Here is a 22,181-nt window from a genome sequence, read left to right as displayed (position 1 = left end):
TTTGTTTTATTGAAAACCTTTTCGTTAAATTTTTTTTCATTTTAACAGAAACTCAAGAAAAGAAAAGAAAAATGTTTATGGCTAATGTTACCAGTGAGAGTCAAGCAATTCACCTCAGAAATAAACAAACAAGTGCCCAATTCTCGCAAAGGGACATAAAGAGACAAAGTAATTGACTGAATCACAGGGTGTAAAGATGACAACAAGACGGAGATGGCATAAATGGGAATACATGAACTGGAAAAGAGATACATTTCTTAACTGAGTGCAGGGTCTTTCCCCCAAAAATGCATAGCATAGTTCATTAGACATGTATGTAGCAGTTTGTCCTTCAGGTTCCTCTAAACCGAGGAACTATTTTGATCTGTTTAGAAATAAATTATGTTTGGAGTACAATTATCAAAAACTTTCAATCTGCATTAGTTTATAATGATTTTTTTTTTTTTAGTCTGGTTGTAACTTTTTATTTACTAGTGTTATAATTGTATATATACGCGTTTTTAATCACAAGATATGATTCTTGTTTTGTGAGTTGGCTAATTATAGAGAACTAAACAAAATCAGTGAAAGGTTTTTCCAAATAACAATGGCAGACAGTAACAAGAAACTAAGATTACAAGGGAACAAAGCGAGTAATATATTCTCACAAAGGGAACAAACGACACAAAGTGACTGTTTTTGAACAAATGCATTTCAGTACAAGACAGAGACTGAAGTGCATGGGTTGACAGTTAATTGGAAATAGATACATTTTTAAAGAGATTGCAGTATCCTTCCTAAACAAAGTGGTACATAACAGTTTATTACCATTTCGCCCTTCAATGTTTAGCTTGCTTGTATTCTCTTGACATCATCATTTGGTACTGTGACAATAAATGCTCAAGTGCCTGATACATAACATAGCTATCACTATTTTGAAGGAACAGTTTTTTCAAAATTCTGTTACCAGTTTGAAATAATAAGGTGAGCAAGAGCAGCCACTGCTAGAAAGGGCTAGAAGAGAGAACATGCCATCTACCTTGCCAGTAATAACATTGTACATCCTCTTCAAGGTACTCTAGCTGTGAGGTGTAGCCTCTTTCTCTAAATTAGCATATGCAAGTCTCGTACATTTTTGTGATCTATCTATACTCTGGCGGGCTAGAATTAGGCAAATCAAATGCTTTTCTCAGATGTTGGCTATTCTAGATTATTTCTTGAGATCCTACATATGATTGCAGTATCAGTGCATTGCCACCATCATTGTGATAGAAAATCCTTGGAATTCGGTTAAAGGATTGACAAGTGGCTAGTTAGATAAATAAGCTTTTTTGCTATTTGTTTAGCAGGTTCCTCTTAATTGAGGAGCCCATTGTATTTGTTAATCACAGATTTTGTTGTTCTTTGTTCTAAATGCTTTTTTGTTATATATTATAAAATATTTTTATTTATTTTACTAAGGTATGTCTTGTTTTTGTTCTTGTTGTTATTATTGTGCGTGTATGTTTTTCCTTTCACTTCATGGATCTCCTGTTTTGCAACTTAGCTATTTATACATAGTTAAGATATTTTGTTTTTAATAAAAGACACTGCTATTAGGAGAAAAGGTCAACCAACTATGATAAGAAGTGAACAGACCAAATAAATAAGGGGCATATTATCAAGGACGGCGTTAAAGTTATCGCCGGTTTAGCGGCAGGAATGGGCTTGATAATATGCCCTGGAGAATTCCAATAGAAGCCCATGTTAACACAAGAACATGGACTTCTATTGGAATTCTCAAGGGCATATTATCAAGCCCATTATCGCCGCTTTAGCTGCAGTTTTCAGCCGCTAAACCGGTGATAATTTTTAACACCGTCCTTGATAATATGCCCCAGAGTCTATCAAAGTGAGCTAGAGAGATGAATTGATTAACTGATACAGAAGGAGTAAAGTCGAGATAAAGACAGAGACTGGCGTAAAAGTGAACAGAGAGAATAGTAGAAAGGCAAATCTTCTTCCAAAGGAATGTGGCAGAGTGTGAATTATTACCTTTTCTTCCTTTTGGGTTTTCTTATAACATAATCTTGGTGGCCTTTGCATTGGCAAACTGACTGTCTTGACCAATTGCAAGTTTTATTCCAGAGCTCTCATATTTCCTAAGAAATGCTATTTTCACCTTTTTGATCCTCCTATGAAATAAGAATATGTACAGTAGTAAATGTCTTTGTAATAGAGGCCATCCCATGTTACTTACCTGTAATATCAGTTCGCTTGCTCTTTAAGTTGTTTTCAAAAGGCATCCCCTCTCTCTATAAATTAGCATATTGAATTCTGCAACATCTGTGATGTCTTCCTAAAATCTATTGACATGAAGCAATTAAACTATTTTGTTTTAGTGATTGGTCACTGTTCTACAGATGTTCTTCACTCCCAGTTACAGATTGCAGCATCTATTCATTGCCAGCATCACAATGATGAGAGATCGCTGCAATTGGGTTATATGGTTGCAGATAAATTATGTAATTTTCACAGGTCTTTGTTATTTTGAAAAGCAGTTTTTTCTTAATGTAGTGCTTTATCTCATTTGCTAATTCATGATTATGTCTTTTGTTAGTTTGTGTGTGAGTTTTTGATGTGCATTGGCTTTATATACAAAATGAACCTTTTTTTTTGTTTTCTTATGCTAATTTTCAACAGATGTAAACATGTTGTCTTATGTACTCTTTTTCTTTGTTTTATTGAAAACCTTTTCGTTAATTTTTTTTTCATTTTAACAGAAACTCAAGAAAATAAAATAAAAATGTTTATGGCTAATGTTACCAGTGAGAGTCAAGCAATTCAGCTCAGAAATAAACAAACAAGTGCCCAATTCTCGCAAAGGGACATAAAGAGACAAAGTAATTGACTGAATCACAGGGTGTAAAGATGACAACAAGACGGAGATGGCAAAAATGGGAATACGTGATCTGGAAAAGAGATACATTTCTCAACTGAGTGCAGGGTCTTTCCCCAAAAAATGCATAGCATAGTTTATTAGACATGTATGTAGCAGTTTGTCCTTCAGGTTCCTCCAAACCGAGGAACTATTTTGATCTGTTTAGAAATAAATTATGTTTGGAGTACCATTATCAAAAACGTTCAATCTGCATTAGTTTAAAATGATTTATTTTTCTTTAGTCTGGTTGTAACTTTTTATTTACCAGTGTTATAATTGTATATATACGCGTTTTTAATCACAAGATATAATTCTTGTTTTGTGAGTTGGCTAATTATAGAGAACGAAACAAAATAAGTGAAAGGTTTTCCAAATAACAATGGCAGACAGTAACAAGAAATTAAGATTACAAGGGAACAAAGCGAGTAACATATTCTCACAAAGGGAACAAATGACACAAAGTGACTGTTGTAGAACAAATACATTTCAGTACAAGACAGAGACTGAAGTGCATGGGTTGACAGTTAATTGGAAATAGATACATTTTTAAAGAGATTGCAGTATCCTTCCTAAACAAAGTGGTACATAACAGTTTATTACCATTTCTTCCTTCAATGTTTAGCTTGCTTGTATTCTCCTGACATCATCATTTGATACTGTGACAATAAATGCTCAATTGCCTGAAACATAACATAGCTATCACTATTTTGAAGGAACAGGTTTTTCAAAATTCTGTTACCAGTTTGAAATATTAAGGTGAGCAAGAGCAGCCACTGCTAGAAAGTGCTAGAAGAGAAAACATGCCATCTACCTTGCCAGTAATAACATTGTACATCCTCTTCGAGGTACTCTAGCTTTGAGGTGTAGCCTCTTTCTGTAAATTAGCATATGCAAGTCTCGTACATTTTTGTGATCTATCCATACTCTGGCGAGCCAGAATTAGGCAAATCAAATGCTTTTCTCAGATGTTGGCTATTCTAGATTATTTCTTGAGATCCTACATATGATTGCAATATCAGTGCATTGCCACCATCATTGTGATAGGAAACCCTTGGAATTGGGTTAAAGGATTGACAAGTGGCTAGTTAAATACTTTAGCTTTTTTGCAATTTGTCTAGCAGGTTCCTCTTAATTGAGGAGGCCATTGTATTTGTTAATAACAGATTTTGTTCTTCTTTGTTCTAAATTCTTTTTAATTATATCTTTCAAAATGTTTTTATTTATTTTACTAAGGTATGTCTTGTTTTTGTTCTTGTTGTTATTATTGTGTGTGATTGTTTTTTCTTTCACTTCATGGATCTCCTGTTTTGCAATTTAGCTATTTATACATAGTTAGGATATCTTTTTTTTTTAAAAAGCCACTGCTATTAGGAGAAAAGGTCAACCAACTATGATAAGAAGTGAACAGACCAAATAAATAAGGGGCATATTATCAAGGACGGCGTTAAAGTTATCGCCGGTTTAGCGGCAGGAATGGGCTTGATAATATGCCCTGGAGAATTCCAATAGAAGCCCATGTTAACACAAGAACTAGGGGGCAGATTTATGAGGTTTTGCCGTAGGGAAGCGCAGCAGGCCTTCCTGCTGCGCTTCCCTACGGCAGAAGAAAAGGGCAGGGATGCGCCGTATCTATAAAATGCGGCGCATTCCTGTCCTTTTTCCCTGCGCCGGCGCACAATGGGCTGCCTGCGCCAACGCAGGCCCCTCTGCACCATGGTGCAAGGATGCCTGCGTTGCGGAGATTAATATTTTTGTACAGGAAGGGAAACCTTTCTGTACAAAACTAATCACAAGAGGTTTTTCCTCTTTGTATGGGTGCTGCAGAATGCAGCACACATAGAAAAAGGAAAAACGAGGAGAAATAAAGATATTTCTCCCCGTTGCGCCTCCCTTACGCCTCCACTGGGGAGGCAGAAGCTTTTGGCGCTGCCTCAGATTTATGATTTCTCGTAAATCTGGGGCAGTGTCAAAAGGCCATGGATGTTGCTGGGAACGCCCCCAGCAACACCCATTGCACGCCCCTTTAACGCTGATATTTATGAGGCAGCATTAGGCCAAAAAAAGTGGCTCAGTGCTGCCTGATAAATATCACGCAGGCTTCTGCACCACGGAACGTCACAAAAAGTGACGTTCCGATGGCGCAACGGGCCTCATAAATCTGTCCCATGGACTTCTATTGGAATTCTCAAGGGCATATTATCACGCCCATTATCGCCGCTTTAGCTGCAGTTTTCTGCCGCTAAACCGGTGATAATTTTTAACACCGTCCTTGATAATATGCCCCAGATTCTCTCAAAGTGAGCTAGAGAGATGAATTGATTAACTGATACAGAAGGAGTAAAGTCGAGATAAAGACAGAGACTGGCGTAAATGTGAACAGAGAGAATGGTAGAAAGGCAAATCTCCTTCCAAAGGAACGTGGCAGAGTGTGGATTATTACCTTTTCTTCCTTTTGGGTTTTCTTATAACATAGTCTTGGTGGCCTTTGCATTGGCAAACTGACTGTCTTGACCAATTGCAAGTTTTATTCCAGAGCTCTCATATTTCCTAGGAAATGCTATTTTCACCTTTTTGATCCTCCTATGAAATAAGAATATGTACATTTGTCTTTGTAATAGAGGCCATCCCTTGTTACTTACCTGTAATATCAGATTGCTTGCTCTTCAAAGTTGTTTTCAAAAGGCATCCCCTCTCTCTATAAATTACCATATTGAATTCTGCAACATCTGTGATGTCTTCCTAAAATCTATTGACATGAAGCAATTAAACTATTTTTTTTTAGTGATTGGTCACTGTTCTACAGATGTTCTTCACTCCCAGTTACAGATTGCAGCATCTATTCATTGCCAGCATCACAATGATGAGAGATCGCTGCATTTGGGTTATATGGTTGCAGATAAATTATGTAATTTTCACAGGTCTTTGTTATTTTGAAAAGCAGTTTTTTCTTAATGTAGTGCTTTATCTCATTTGCTAATTCATGATTATGTCTTTTGTTAGTTTGTGTGTGAGTTTTTGATGTGCATTGGCTTTATATACAAAATGAACCTTTTATTTTGTTTTCTTATGCTAATTTTCAACAGATGTAAACATGTTGTCTTATGTACTCTTTTTCTTTGTTTTATTGAAAACCTTTTCGTTATTTTTTTTTTCATTTTAACAGAAACTCAAGAAAATAAAATAAAAATGTTTATGGCTAATGTTACCAGTGAGAGTCAAGCAATTCAGCTCAGAAATAAACAAACAAGTGCCCAATTCTCGCAAAGGGACATAAAGAGACAAAGTAATTGACTGAATCACAGGGTGTAAAGATGACAACAAGACGGAGATGGCAAAAATGGGAATACGTGAACTGGAAAAGAGATACATTTCTTAACTGAGTGCAGGGTCTTTCCCCAAAAAATGCATAGCATAGTTTATTAGACATGTATGTAGCAGTTTGTCCTTCAGGTTCCTCCAAACCGAGGAACTATTTTGATCTGTTTAGAAATAAATTATGTTTGGAGTACAATTATCAAAAACGTTCAATCTGCATTAGTTTAAAATGATTTATTTTTCTTTAGTCTGGTTGTAACTTTTTATTTACTAGTGTTATAATTGTATATATACGCCTTTTTAATCACAAGATATAATTCTTGTTTTGTGAGTTGGCTAATTATAGAGAACTAAACAAAATAAGTGAAAGGTTTTCCAAATAACAATGGCAGACAGTAACAAGAAATTAAGATTACAAGGGAACAAAGCGAGTAACATATTCTCACAAAGGGAATAAATGACACAAAGTGACTGTTGTAGAACAAATACATTTCAGTACAAGACAGAGACTGAAGTGCATGGGTTGACAGTTAATTGGAAATAGATACATTTTTAAAGAGATTGCAGTATCCTTCCTAAACAAAGTGGTACATAACAGTTTATTACCATTTCTTCCTTCAATGTTTAGCTTGCTTGTATTCTCCTGACATCATCATTTGATACTGTGACAATAAATGCTCAATTGCCTGAAACATAACATAGCTATCACTATTTTGAAGGAACAGTTTTTTCAGAATTCTGTTACCAGTTTGAAATAATAAGGTGAGCAAGAGCAGCCACTGCTAGAAAGTGCTAGAAGAGAAAACATGCCATCTACCTTGCCAGTAATAACATTGTACATCCTCTTCGAGGTACTCTGGGTTTGAGGTGTAGCCTCTTTCTGTAAATTAGCATATGCAAGTCTCGTACATTTTTGTGATCTATCCATACTCTGGCGGGCCAGAATTAGGCAAATCAAATGCTTTTCTCAGATGTTGGCTATTCTAGATTATTTCTTGAGATCCTACATATGATTGCAATATCAGTGCATTGCCACCATCATTGTGATAGGAAACCCTTGGAATTGGGTTAAAGGATTGACAAGTGGCTAGTTAAATACTTTAGCTTTTTTGCAATTTGTCTAGCAGGTTCCTCTTAATTGAGGAGCCCATTGTATTTGTTAATCACAGATTTTGTTGTTCTTTGTTCTAAATGCTTTTTTGTTATATATTATAAAATATTTTTATTTATTTTACTAAGGTATGTCTTGTTTTTGTTCTTGTTGTTATTATTGTGCGTGTATGTTTTTTCTTTCACTTCATGGATCTCCTGTTTTGCAACTTAGCTATTTATACATAGTTAAGATATTTTGTTTTTAATAAAAGACACTGCTATTAGGAGAAAAGGTCAACCAACTATGATAAGAAGTGAACAGACCAAATAAATAAGGGGCATATTATCAAGGACGGCGTTAAAGTTATCGCCGGTTTAGCGGCAGGAATGGGCTTGATAATATGCCCTGGAGAATTCCAATAGAAGCCCATGTTAACACAAGAACATGGACTTCTATTGGAATTCTCAAGGGCATATTATCAAGCCCATTATCGCCGCTTTAGCTGCAGTTTTCAGCCGCTAAACCGGTGATAATTTTTAACACCGTCCTTGATAATATGCCCCAGAGTCTATCAAAGTGAGCTAGAGAGATGAATTGATTAACTGATACAGAAGGAGTAAAGTCGAGATAAAGACAGAGACTGGCGTAAATGTGAACAGAGAGAATAGTAGAAAGGCAAATCTCCTTCCAAAGGAACGTGGCAGAGTGTGGATTATTACCTTTTCTTCCTTTTGGGTTTTCTTATAACATAATCTTGGTGGCCTTTGCATTGGCAAACTGACTGTCTTGACCAATTGCAAGTTTTATTCCAGAGCTCTCATATTTCCTAGGAAATGCTATTTTCACCTTTTTGATCCTCCTATGAAATAAGAATATGTACAGTAGTAAATGTCTTTGTAATAGAGGCCATCCCATGTTACTTACCTGTAATATCAGTTCGCTTGCTCTTTAAAGTTGTTTTCAAAAGGCATCCCCTCTCTCTATAAATTAGCATATTGAATTCTGCAACATCTGTGATGTCTTCCTAAAATCTATTGACATGAAGCAATTAAACTATTTTTTTTTAGTGATCGGTCACTGTTCTACAGATGTTCTTCACGCCCAGTTACAGATTGCAGCATCTATTCATTGCCAGCATCACAATGATGAGAGATCGCTGCAATTCGATTATATGGTTGCAGATGAATTATATAATTTCCACAGGTCTTTGTTATTTTGAAAAGCAGATTTTTCTTAATGTAGTGCTTTATCTCATTTGTTAATTCATGATTATGTCTTTTGTTATTTTTGTGTGAGTTTTTGATGTGTATTGGCTTTATATACAAAATGAACCTTATTTTTTGTTTTCTTATGCTAATTTTCAACAGATGTAAACATTTTGTCTTATGTACTCTCTTTCTTTGTTTTGTTGAAAACCTTTTCGTTTACATTTTTTTCATTTTAACAGAAACTCAAGAAAATAAAATAAAAATGTTTATGGCTAATGTTACCAGTGAGAGTCAAGCAATTCACCTCAGAAATAAACAAACAAGTGCCCAATTCTCGCAAAGGGACATAAAGAGACAAAGTAATTGACTGAATCACAGGGTGTAAAGATGACAACAAGACGGAGATGGCAAAAATGGGAATACGTGAACTGGAAAAGAGATACATTTCTTAAATGAGTGCAGGGTCTTTCCCCCAAAAATGCATAGCATAGTTTATTAGACATGTATGTAGCAGTTTGTCCTTCAGGTTCCTCTAAACCGAGGAACTATTTTGATCTGTTTAGAAATAAATTATGTTTGGAGTACAATTATCAAAAACGTTCAATCTGCATTAGTTTATAATGATTTATTTTTCTTTAGTCTGGTTGTAACTTTTTATTTACTAGTGTTATAATTGTATATATACACGTTTTTAATCACAAGATATTGTAGGAGAGTAGGGTCTGCAATCCTATGATCACCCAGATTTTTTGCTTTTGCTTCATTGGTTTACGACTTTCCCTGGCTGTGGGTCTGCCAATCAGACCCACAGCCTAGCTGTTCTCTCTCCAGATTAACACACCTGTACATTAGGTGCATCCACTAATTGGAACTGGGCCGCCTTATCAGTCCCTGTATCAGCATACCACAGGTATCCAGGGCATTGGCGTACCCAGGGCCTACCAGGGGCTGCAGCATGTATTATGCCACCCCTGGATGGCCACCCAAATCTGACACAACTGTCTGCACGACAGCTGGGGCAAGGTGGTGTAATCGCCCGTTGCTGTAGGTGTAGTATTCCTATACCTAACCCTAAGATGGACACATGGATTCCTATCAGTCACTCCTATGGCAGGCCTTATCAATCCTGAAGGCAGAGTGCTGGGAATCATGTGAGATGGTGCTCTGGCGCGAGCTGAGCCCGTCGACGGCTTGCGGAACCAAGTCCTAATAGCTGTTCCATGGTGACGCGTGCCTTCTGCCTTAAAATGCATTATAATCCTCGCGGTTATTTGCTAACTATGGCATCGCATCACCCACACATGTCGAGTAAGGTGTCATACGAATTGGAATACGAACCCCTCGCCAATTCTGGCGGCGGGGTTAGCATTCCGCCCTTCTAGAGGGACACGACATGGAAGTAACCTTGAACCCCGGTTAAAGTTGACTCAAGCCTCAGCATCACAAAATGGATGCTGCCACCAGACACAAGTCTGACCTCCTGCTGCTGGGAGACCTTCCAGCGAGGGGAGCTTGGACAAAGGGTTTCCTGTCGAGGGCGGTGTTAGCACCATCCCAGACAGGGTTTGTGTATCCCAGGTAGGCAGGGCTGAAAGGAAGGTGATTGCAAGTGGCACCCCGGTGCTCACTGTGCATAGCCCGGCTCAAACCAGTTTCGGGGGCACCCCAGCCCCTGAGCTGGGGCGAAGCCGGACAAAGGATAGGGGTGTAACCACCCCCCTCCTGGTCCCACCCATAGGTAGGACCTAGTCACGGGCCAGCCCCTTTTCCTAGTATAAAGGTAGGAGCGAGTCCCCTTCCCAAATTGGATAATTCTGAATCTTGAACTACTTTCCACGAAAGGAACTCTTGACTTCTTCTGAAGACTCTCCCTTGTGGCTAAGGAGTAGCCACCCTGCACCAGCAGGCACCACCTAAGCGCTTGCGGTTTGCTGTACGTCTCTCCTACGGATCAAGACTGCCCAGCTCGACGAGACCCGGATTCCCCGCCATCTCTTACATCTACCTACTTCGTCAGCCCAGCTGAGATTCATAGGTGTGACGAGACCTGCGGGACCGGCCATCTTCAGAACCTGCACGACGCTTATCTAGCACAACCACCGAGGGACCCTCGAGTGAGTGCACCTAGGGTTTGAGAAGCCCTAACCCTGAGCAGCTCCAGCACCGAAGCCTGCCTCCCCAGCATCCACGAGATCTGCGTGGGGGCCCTTCTCCTCCTTGCTGCTCACCGCGTAGTCCGGCCACTCGCCGTCGGCGAGTGGCCCTCTTCACGACGCACCACGACAGTTTTTTATCACTGGTCTGGTTGTTCCAGACTGGCCCTTGCTCCCCTTCAACAGAGGAGTACCTCGGACCCTCCTGGTCCACTCCAGACGCCATCTTGACTCCACCGCGTGGGCTTGCCTCTGCCAAAACCTGCTGCCCCACTCCTGGGCCCAGCATCATCGACAGCAGACACCTTCGTGGGACAGCTCGACCTCCATCCTGGTCGCCACCGCGCCTCCTGGTCCGAGGAACAGCCGAGTCCGACGTCACCCACTCACCTGGTCGAGGTGACTTCATCCGGTACCTTCCCGGTGCCCACACGATCGCTGGCTAGCGGTTGAGAACTGAGTCCCCTCTGCTTTCAGGTTTCCTTCATCACCGATCCAGGCTTGGATCTCGCTGAACATCGACACTGGTCGCCTGCCAGCAACTTCTTCTTTCAGGCTCCCGAGACTACAACGAGGACTCCCGACATCTTGCTGAATCCCACGCAGCCGCAGCCTCTGGGCTAGGTAACTCGAGCACCTCGGTGCTCCATCGTAGGTTCACTCTACAAGTGTCCAGCTCCTTTTCCGTTAGTCCAACTGATCGGATTCCTCCGGAATCAGTAACTTTAGACTCTCTAACCTCTCCCATTCCACTTGCAGTGTAAATGGTTTCGTGCCCTTCGGGCATTTGTGTAAATTGTGCAACTAGAAGTATTTTCCCAAGAGTTTTGTATTGTGCTTAGCTCCCTGACTCATAAAGAGCCAGGGTAGTCTTGTTATAAATAAATATCCTTTATTTTCATAACAACTTGTGTGGTGTCCTTTCACTTGGTGTTCAAGGGGTATATGTGATGGTAAACAGCTGGCTTAACACGCCCTCTAGAGTTTAGCCTAAAGACTGCTCTTGTCCACGCTACTAGGATAGCTGGTCTACAAGGTTGACTTACAACCAATCATCAATAAGGGTCGTTTGGAATGATACACAGTGATCACTAGAATAGTGAGCACTACATATCAGGCCAACTTCTCACATTGGTGAGCAGCGGTCGGGATTTGAGCTTGCTGTTGTTTTACCACACACGTATCCTAAGAATATCAAGTTTAAAGATCACATAAGTACCCAGGTACATATAACTTAACTTAGAATACTCGGAGTTCTACTGAACCAGCTGTTATAGTGAAACAGGGACTAGCACACCTTGACTATAACTCTTAGCAAGGGATCAGTAGGGAAACACATAGTGTAGGTAGGTGCATCACTTACACCTCACTAGAAAGCATGTCGGTCCGCGGAGAGTCTGCAGAGACTCCCTTAGTGGTCATTGACCCTCCACAGGTCATGTCACGATATGCAGCTCTTAGCTTCACGGAGATGAGACAACTGTGTGCCTCCAGGAAGTTAAAACAGGGTTCTAACCCTACCGTCCCATTCCTGATAGGTCTCTTAGAGACTTATGATGCTAGAAGGGCTCTTAACGTAGGCCCCTCTAACCCAGATGGGAGCATGCCCCCCTTAGAGGGAACCCTTGGTGACCCAGACCTCGGCCTCCATACAGAGGAGGAAGAGGAGGAATTATCAGGAGACGAGGCAGACAAAGGTCCAGTAGTAGTCGGCAGGCTCACGAGGACCAACTTAAGCAGGCATGAGAATGGAACTGGGGGAGCCCCGGGCCCACGCTCAAGCAGGCTTAACCTTGGGAACGGACGAGCTAGGTCTCTCTCGAGAGGCTCTAACAGATCTGTTCGAACACATGTCTCTCAGGCATCTTCTCAGAGAGGAATGACGTCCCCTCAGAGAAGGGAGCACGAAGCGAAGATGAGGGAAGTCAATCTGAGGATCGAGCAGGAAGAACTTGCCCTCGCCAAAGAAAGACTTGCCTTGGCCCGAGAGCAGAAATTGAGTGGGTTAGACCCCACTGGTGGCAGCATTCTCATTAGAGAGAAAGACAGGGGTATAGACACTAGACACCTGAGTAAAATAGTGCCCCCCTTTAAACAAGGGGACGACATCCACAAGTAGATAACTGCTTTGGAGAGGGCCTGCACTGTCCAGTGCGTCCCCCCAAGTCAGTGGGCAGCTATACTGTGGCTCTCCTTTGAAGGTAAAGGACGGGACAAGCTCCTCACTATGAGAGCTGAGGATGCTAACAACTACCAAGTCCTGAAAAATACACTGATTGATGGGTTCGGCTTAACCACTGAGCAGTACAGGTTGCTGTTCAGAGACACCCAGAAAATTCAGTCTCAGGATTGGACTGACTTTGTCGATTGTGCCACTAAGGCTTTGGAAGGCTGGTTGCTGGGTAGCAAGGTTACTGATTACACAGGATTGTACAATCTTATCATGAGAGAACAGATTTTAAACAACTGTCAGAACCAATTGTTGCATCAGCACCTTGTCGACTCGGAGCTGACCTCTCCCCAAGAATTGGAAAAGAAGGCAGACAGATGGGTCAGAACAAGGGTCAAGCAGAACCAGACTCAGAACCAGGGTGGTCAGAAGAAAGCAGACCAAAAGGGTAGTAACAAGAATGAACAAAATGACCAGAAGTCTTCGACAGGTCCCCAACAAACCAAAGAGGGTGGGGGTCAGGCTTCACAGAAGAAGAAGACTCAAGAAGGCCAGTCAAAAAGGTGGTGCCAATACTGTAAAAGTAAGACTCACTGGTTTAGTGAGTGCACCAAGAAAGGAGGGCAAACTCCTGCCACTGCAGCCCCTAAGGCACCTGCACTTGTGAGGAAACGGGCCCTGAGGCGCCTACCTAGCATCTAAAACTACAAATCCCAGCAACCCTGTACCCAGGAAATGGGCGTCCTTATAAGGACGTCACGCACGTCAGAAGACGTGCGTTATTTTGATTCAGAGGAACCCGTTCGTCGATCGGAGTTGGCGTTCCGGCGAGCTTAAGGATTCCAAAAGCACCGAAGGAGATATTTCCTGAGGATTCCGCGCCCCCGTCCCTCGGAGCTTGGCGACCAGGCGGGGAGCGGCTGGGGAACTACGGAGTACGCCGAGGAGGCAGGTGAGACGTGGCGGTGTTCGGCTGAGCACGCTGCGGTGTACAAGGGGTGGACCCTGACTTTCCGTATTGGTCCCTGTTTTCTGGACACATCGGCTTGGACAAGCCGGATTATTCCCGCGCTATAAGAGCGCGTCCCCGTTTCAGGACTCGCTATAGAGCATTGACCGGCTCAGAGGAGCAAGCGGTCAGACCAGCATTCAGCGCGGTTAAAGCGCTATTTGACTTCCTCGTAAACTCGCCAGCCGATTATCGGTGGCGGTGATTACGCTTCCTGATTAGTTGTATCGGCTCGGAGGAGCCGTAATACTCGAGACTTCCTGCGCTGAAAGAGCGCCTATCCCCTGTCGGAGGGAGAATAGGATGTACAGAGTACACGTTTCCTAAGTGATGTAGTGAGACCGAATGAGTGTAGAGTTTACTGTCAACACGTTTTTGCCTACAGTGCTTTAGTGAGAACGTATGAGTGTAGAGTGTACTGCTTACACGTTTCCTAGTGCTATAGCGAGAACGCATGAGTGTAGAGTGTACTGCTTATACGTGTCCTAGTGCTATAGCGAGAACGCAGGAGTGTAGAGTGTCCTGCGTACACGTTTCCTAGTGCTGTAGTGAGACTGCATGGGTGTAGAGATACTGCTAGCTCGTTTCTAGCTTAAATACTTAGCGAGACCAAATGAGTGTAGACTGTACTAATGATAGAATATGGTGTTTTGTCATTTCAGAGCCTAAATCCCTGCTGACCCCTTCCCCTATCCTTCCCTCCCCTGATCCCCTCTGGGCTCTGTAAACCTTTGGTTGGAGTCCGGGGTGGTCGGGAGGTGGACCCCTATATCATCGTCCGGATCCTGAGGAGTTCTGAGCCGTGACAGCACCCCCTAGTACAGTCAGCAGTGGTAGTGCGCCTCCCAAGGCATTAGTTGGGTTAACCTTGGGAACTGAGGGGTGTGACGACTTAGTTGGCACGCTCACTCAGGCCGTCCTTGTCTGTACAGGGGATATGGCTATGTCCCCTGATGCCAGTCCCAATACTTTGGGCAAATACAGGCAAATGCCTTTGATCAATGGAAAAGTGGCTCAGGCCTACAGGGACACTTGTGCCAGTGTCACAATGGTGACGCCTAACTTTGTGGACCCTGGACAGATCATGCTAGGTACCGATTACCTAGTGACCAATGCCAGCAATGTCACTACCAATCACAGTATGGCAGTTGTTGATTTCTCCTGGGGAGGGGTAAGTGGCCCAAAGAAAGTTGTGGTTAGTTCAGACCTCCCCGTAGAATGTCTGTTGGGCAATGATTTGGAAACGTCACAATGGTCAGAAGTGGAGCAGAGGACTCACATGGAAATGTTAGGCTTGCCAGCACATGTCCTTGCGGTGACCAGGTCACAGGCCAAAAGATGCCCCACTGAACAGGTGCTGGATCCTGGAAGAACGGACCAGACACCATCCAAGAAAAGGAGCAGTAAGGGTAAGGCCTCGCCTTCCCCCTTGCCCCAGGTCGTGGATCAAGTCTCTGAGGAGTCTGACCTTAACCCCTTCAGCGCTGGGCGAATTCCGCCGCGGTGCTGAAGGGTTCGAGCGCGGGCGGGCTCATGACGGAACGGTTCCGTCATGAGCACAGCTCAACCGTGGCTCATGACGGAACCGTTCCGTCATGAGCATGGAAGGGGTTAAAGAACTGAGGGAAACTGAGCCAAAAGAGCTTGAACCTAGTCAGGTTGAGTTTCTGGGCTCAGGGGGACCTCTAGGGAAGACCTGGGGAAGGCACAGTTAGACTGCCCCTCACTTGAACCCCTCAGACAGCAGGCTGCTGCTGAGGCTGCAGGGAACGCCACAGGTACCCACAAAGTGTACTGGGACGATGGACTCCTGTACTCCGAGGCAAGAGACCCCAAGCCTGGCGCGACCAGGAGGCTGGTCATCCCCTTGTCTCTGAGAGGTTTCCTTCTTACCTTGGCCCACGAGATTCCCCTTGCAGGTCACTTAGGCCAGAATAAGACTTGGGACAGAATTGTTCCACACTTTCACTGGCCCCACATGTCCGAAGATACGAAGGAGTTTTGTCGCTCCTGTGTCACTTGCCAAGCCAGTGGTAAGTCAGGTGGCACGACAAAGGCCCCCCTCATGCCACTGCCGGTGGTGGGGGTACCCTTTGAACGAGTGGGGATCGACATTGTCGGACCAATGGAACACCAGACAGCATCAGGGCACAAGTTTATACTGGTGGTGGTGGACCACGCCACCAGGTATCCTGAAGCTATTCCCCTTAGGACCACTACAGCACCTGTTGTGGCACGAGCCCTAGTTGGAGTGTTCTCCAGAGTGGGCTTCCCTAAGGAGGTTGTCTCTGACAGAGGTGCAAACTTCATGTCGGGATATCTGACTGCCATGTGGAAAGAGTGTGGTGTCAACTATAAGTTCACCACACCCTATCACCCACAATGCAATGGGCTTGTTGAGAGATTCAACAGGACCCTGAAAGGGATGATTCATGGACTACTTGAAAAGCTTTGGCGGAGATGGGATGTCCTGATACCCTGCCTCTTGTTCGCCTACAGAGAGGTCCCGCAGAAGGGGGTTGGCTACAGCCCTTTTGAGCTTCTGTTCGGACATCCTGTAAGGGGACCCCTTTGTTTGGTAAAGGAAGGATGGGAGAGACCTCTCAAAAAGCCGGCATCAAACATTGTGGACTATGTGCTCGGTCTCCGCTCGCGGATGGCTGAGTACATGGAAAAGGCATCTAAAAACCTTGAGGCGAGCCAAGAATTACAAAAAGCTTGGCACGACCAAAAGGCTGTCCTGACTGTGTATCAGCCTGGACAGAAGGTGTGGGTGCTGGAGCCAGTGGCCCCAGCAGCACTCAAAGACAAATGGTCTGGGCCCCACGCGATCATTGAGCAAAAGGGAGAGGTCACCTACTTGGTAGACCTGGGAACTCCCCGGAGCCCCCACAGGGTGCTCCATGTAAACAGGCTCAAGGCATATGTCGACAGGGAGGGCATGGGCTTGCTCATGGCCACAGATGAGGGACAGGAGGAGGAGAGTGACCCTCTCCCGGACCTGCTCTCTCAGAACCCTGACGATGGGTCAGTAGATGGTGTTGTCTTTTGTGGCAGCCTCTCTGGACATCAACAAAAGGATTGTAAACAGGTTCTTCAATCCTTCCGACATATGTTCTCTCTGACACCCAGTCAGACCAATTGGTGCACCCATGAGGTCGACACTGGGGACAGTCTGCCCGTAAAGAGTAAAATCTATCGACAGCCTGATCATGTCAGAGACTGCATCAAGACAGAGGTGCAGAAAATGTTGGAGCTGGGAGTCATTGAGCCCTCGGACAGCCCCTGGGCTAGTCCAGTAGTTCTCGTGCCAAAACCTCACACCCAGGGCGGTAAGAAAGAAATGAGGTTTTGCGTGGACTACAGAGGCCTCAATGCAGTCACTAAGACTGACGCCCACCCGATACCAAGAGCAGATGAACTTATAGACCGGTTGGCTTCGGCCAACTACTTAAGTACATTTGACCTGACAGCTGGGTATTGGCAAATCAGGTTAGCTGAGGAGGCCAAGCCCAAAACCGCATTTTGTACCCCGGGTGGGCATTATCAGTTCGTGGTAATGCCCTTTGGTTTGAAAAATGCACCTGCCACCTTCCAAAGGCTGGTGAATCAAGTTCTCACTGGGTTGGACGACTTCTGTGCGGCGTATCTGGACGATATCGCTGTCTTTAGCTCCACCTGGGAGGATCACCTGGTCCACCTGAGGAAAGTGTTAGAGGCTCTGCAAAAGGCAGGCCTCACTATCAAGGCCACTAAGTGCCAGATAGGGCAGACACAGGTTGTATACCTGGGCCACCTTGTAGGTGGAGGCCAGGTTCAGCCATTGGAGAGCAAGATACAGGCCATCCAGGACTGGGCTCCTCCAACCACCCAGACTCAGGTTCGAGCTTTCTTGGGCCTGACTGGTTATTACCGGAAATTTGTCAGAAATTATGGATCCATGGTGACCCCGCTAAACGATCTGACAAGTAAAAAGATGCCAAAAAAAGTTCAGTGGACAGCAAGCTGTCAAAAGGCATTCGATGACCTAAAGCAGGCCATGTGCACAGCACCTATCCTAAAGAGTCCAGACTACTCCAAAACATTCATTGTCCAAACAGACGCTTCGGAGTTGGGTGTGGGAGCTGTTCTATCTCAGCTGAATTTTGATGGTCATGACCAGCCCATAGCTTTTATGAGCAGGAGGCTGACCCCCAGAGAGAAGAATTGGTCAGCTATTGAGAGGGAGGCCTTTGCTGTGGTTTGGGCCCTGAAGAAGTTGAGGCCATACTTGTTTGGCACTCACTTCAAGATTCAGACCGACCATAAGCCCCTCTTGTGGCTAAATCAAATGAAGGGTGAAAACCCCAAACTACTTAGGTGGTCCATTTCCCTACAGGGGATGGACTTCACAGTGGAGCATAGACCTGGCACTGATCATGGCAATGCAGATGGGCTCTCCAGGTATTTCCACTTAGAGCAAGAAGACTCACCTGGTCAAGGTTAGCTTATTGTCCCAAAGTTTGGGGGGGGGTCATGTAGGAGAGTAGGGTCTGCAATCCTATGATCACCCAGATTTTTTGCTTTTGCTTCATTGGTTTACGACTTTCCCTGGCTGTGGGTCTGCCAATCAGACCCACAGCCTAGCTGTTCTCTCTCCAGATTAACACACATGTACATTAGGTGCATCCACTAATTGGAACTGGGCCGCCTTATCAGTCCCTGTATCAGCATACCACAGGTATCCAGGGCATTGGCGTACACAGGGCCTACCAGGGGCTGCAGCATGTATTATGCCACCCCTGGATGGCCACCCAAATCTGACACAACTGGCTGCACGACAGCTGGGGCAAGGTGGTGTAATCGCCCGTTGCTGTAGGTGTAGTATTCCTATACCTAACCCTAAGATGGACACATGGATTCCTATCAGTCACTCCTATGGCAGGCCTTATCAATCCTGAAGGCAGAGTGCTGGGAATCATGTGAGATGGTGCTCTGGCGCGAGCTGAGCCCGTCGACGGCTTGCGGAACCAAGTCCTAATAGCTGTTCCATAGTGACGCTTGCCATCTACCTTAAAATGCATTATAATCCTCGCGGTTATTTGCTAACTATGGCATCGCATCACCCACACATGTCGAGTAAGGTGTCATACGAATTGGAATACGAACCCCTCGCCAATTCTGGCGGCGGGGTTAGCATTCCGCCCTTCTAGAGGGACACGACATGGAAGTAACCTTGAACCCCGGTTAAAGTTGACTCAAGCCTCAGCATCACAAAATGGATGCTGCCACCAGACACAAGTCTGACCTCCTGCTGCTGGGAGACCTTCCAGCGAGTGGAGCTTGGACAAAGGGTTTCCTGTCGAGGGCGGTGTTAGCACCATCCCAGACAGGGTTTGTGTATCCCAGGTAGGCAGGGCTGAAAGGAAGGTGATTGCAAGTGGCACCCCGGTGCTCACTGTGCATAGCCCGGCTCAAACCAGTTTCGGGGGCACCCCAGCCCCTGAGCTGGGGCGAAGCCGGACAAAGGATAGGGGTGTAACCACCCCCCTCCTGGTCCCACCCATAGGTAGGACCTATTCACGGGCCAGCCCCTTTTCCTAGTATAAAGGTAGGAGCGAGTCCCCTTCCCAAATTGGATAATTCTGAATCTTGAACTACTTTCCACGAAAGGAACTCTTGACTTCTTCTGAAGACTCTCCCTTGTGGCTAAGGAGTAGCCACCCTGCACCAGCAGGCACCACCTAAGCGCTTGCGGTTTGCTGTACGTCTCTCCAACGGATCAAGACTGCCCAGCTCGACGAGACCCGGATTCCCCGCCATCTCTGACCTCTACCTACATCGTCAGCCCAGCTGAGATTCATAGGTGTGACGAGACCTGCGGGACCGGCCATCTTCAGAACCTGCACGACGCTTATCTAGCACAACCACCGAGGGACCCTCGAGTGAGTGCACCTAGGGTTTGAGAAGCCCTAACCCTGAGCAGCTCCAGCACCAAAGCCTGCGTCTCCAGCATCCACGAGATCTGCGTGGGGGCCCTTCTGCTCCTTGCTGCTCACCGCGTTGTCCGGCCACTCGCCGTCGGCTAGTGGCCCTCTTCACGACGCACCACGACAGTTTTTTATCACTGGTCTGGTTGCTCCAGACTGGCCCTTGCTCCCCTTCAACAGAGGAGTACCTCGGACCCTCCTGGTCCACTCCAGACGCCATCTTGACTCCACCGCGTGGGCTTGCCTCTGCCAAAACCTGCTGCCCCACTCCTGGGCCCAGCATCATCGACAGCAGACACCTTCGTGGGATAGCTCGCCCTCCATCCTGGTCGCCGCCGCGCCTCCTGGTCCGAGGAACAGCCGAGTCCGACGTCACCCACTCACCTGGTCGAGGTGACTTCATCCGGTACCTTCCCGGTGCCCACACGATCGCTGGCTAGCGGTTGAGAACTGAGTCCCCTCTGCTTTCAGGTTTCCTTCATCACCGATCCAGGCTTGGATCTCGCTGAACATCGACACTGGTCGCCTGCCAGCAACTTCTTCTTTCAGGCTCCCGAGACTACAACGAGGACTCCCGACATCTTGCTGAACCCCACGCAGCCGCAGCCTCTGGGCTAGGTAACTCGAGCACCTCGGTGCTCCATCGTAGGTTCACTCTACAAGTGTCCAGCTCCTTTTCCGTTAGTCCAACTGATCGGATTCCTCCGGAATCAGTAACTTTAGACTCTCTAACCTCTCCCATTCCACTTACAGTGTAAATGGTTTCGTGCCCTTCGGGCATTTGTGTAAATTGTGCAACTAGAAGTATTTTCCCAAGAGTTTTGTATTGTGCTTAGCTCCCTGACTCATAAAGAGCCAGGGTAGTCTTGTTATAAATAAATATCCTTTATTTTCATAACAACTTGTGTGGTGTCCTTTCACTTGGTGTTCAAGGGGTATATGTGATGGTAAACAGCTGGCTTAACACGTCCTCTAGAGTTTACCCTAAAGACTGCTCTTGTCCACGCTACTAGGATAGCTGGTCTACAAGGTTGACTTACAACCAATCATCAATAAGGGTTGTTTGGAATGATACACAGTGATCACTAGAATAGTGAGCACTACATATCAGGCCAACTTCTCACAGATATGATTCTTGTTTTGGGAATTGGCTAATTATAGAGAACGAAACAAAATCAGTGAAAGGTTTTCCAAATAACAATGGCAGACAGTAACAAGAAATTGAGATTACAAGGGAACAAAGCGAGTAACATATTCTCACAAAGGGAACAAACGACACAAAGTGACTGTTGTAGAACAAATACATTTCAGTACAAGACAGAGACTGAAGTGCATGGGTTGACAGTTAATTGGAAATAGATACATTTTTAAAGAGATTGCAGTATCCTTCCTAAACAAAGTGGTACATAACAGTTTACTACCATTTCTTCCTTCAATGTTTTGCTTGCTTGTATTCTCTTGACATCATCATTTGGTACTGTGACAATAAATGCTCAAGTGCCTGATACATAACATAGCTATCACTATTTTGAAGGAACAGTTTTTTCAAAATTGTGTTACCAGTTTGAAATAATAAGGTGAGCAAGAGCAGCCACTGCTAGAAAGTGCTAGAAGAGAGATCATGCCATCTACCTTGCAAGTAATAACATTGTACATCCTCTTCAAGGTACTCTAGCTGTGAGGTGTAGCCTCTTTCTCTAAATTAGCATATGCAAGTCTCGTACATTTTTGTGATCTATCTATACTCTGGCGAGCCAGAATTAGGCAAATCAAATGCTTTTCTCAGATGTTGGCTATTCTAGATTATTTCTTGAGATCCTACATATGATTGCAGTATCAGTTCATTGCCATCATCATTGTGATAGGAAATCCTTGGAATTGGATTATAGGATTGACAAGTGGCTAGTTAGATAACTAAGCTTTTTTGCAATTTGTCTAGCAGGTTCCTCTTAATTGATGAGCCTATTGTATTTGTTAATAACAAATGTTGTGGTACTTTGTTTTAAATGCTTTTTAGTATTATATTTTAAAATATTTTTCTTTATTTTACTAAGGTATGTCTTGTTTTTGTTCTTGTTGTTATTATTGTGCGTGTATGTTTTTTCTTTCACTTCATGGATCTCCTGTTTTGCAACTTACCTATTTATACATGGTTAAGATATATGTTTTTTTTTTATAAAAGCCACTGCTATTAGGAGAAAAGGTCAACCAACTATGATAAGAAGTGAACAGACCAAATAAATAAGGGGCATATTATCAAGGACGGCGATAAAGTTATCGCCGGTTTAGCGGCAGGAATGGGCTTGATAATATGCCCTGGAGAATTCCAATAGAAGCCCATGTTAACACAAGAACATGGACTTCT

General features: G+C 44.4%; 4 non-coding genes across 4 annotated transcripts; all 4 read left to right on the top strand.

The window, feature by feature from the left end:
* Positions 1–1,294: 1,294 nt before the first annotated feature.
* Positions 1,295–1,352, top strand: LOC146785884 (U7 small nuclear RNA). The gene has a single exon (XR_014971312.1). It is a non-coding gene; the product is annotated as a U7 small nuclear RNA (small nuclear RNA).
* Positions 1,353–3,986: 2,634 nt separating this feature from the next.
* Positions 3,987–4,045, top strand: LOC146785883 (U7 small nuclear RNA). Its single transcript, XR_014971310.1, has one exon. It is a non-coding gene; the product is annotated as a U7 small nuclear RNA (small nuclear RNA).
* A 3,262-nt stretch (positions 4,046–7,307) lies between these two features.
* On the top strand, positions 7,308–7,365 carry LOC146785882 (U7 small nuclear RNA). The gene has a single exon (XR_014971302.1). It is a non-coding gene; the product is annotated as a U7 small nuclear RNA (small nuclear RNA).
* Positions 7,366–21,724: 14,359 nt separating this feature from the next.
* On the top strand, positions 21,725–21,782 carry LOC146785881 (U7 small nuclear RNA). The gene has a single exon (XR_014971317.1). It is a non-coding gene; the product is annotated as a U7 small nuclear RNA (small nuclear RNA).
* Positions 21,783–22,181: the final 399 nt, after the last annotated feature.

Source organism: Triturus cristatus, chromosome 11 (assembly GCF_964204655.1).
Source record: "Triturus cristatus chromosome 11, aTriCri1.1, whole genome shotgun sequence".
NCBI classification, from domain to species: Eukaryota; Metazoa; Chordata; class Amphibia; order Caudata; family Salamandridae; genus Triturus; species Triturus cristatus.
This window is presented reverse-complemented; position numbering and strand designations above follow the sequence as displayed.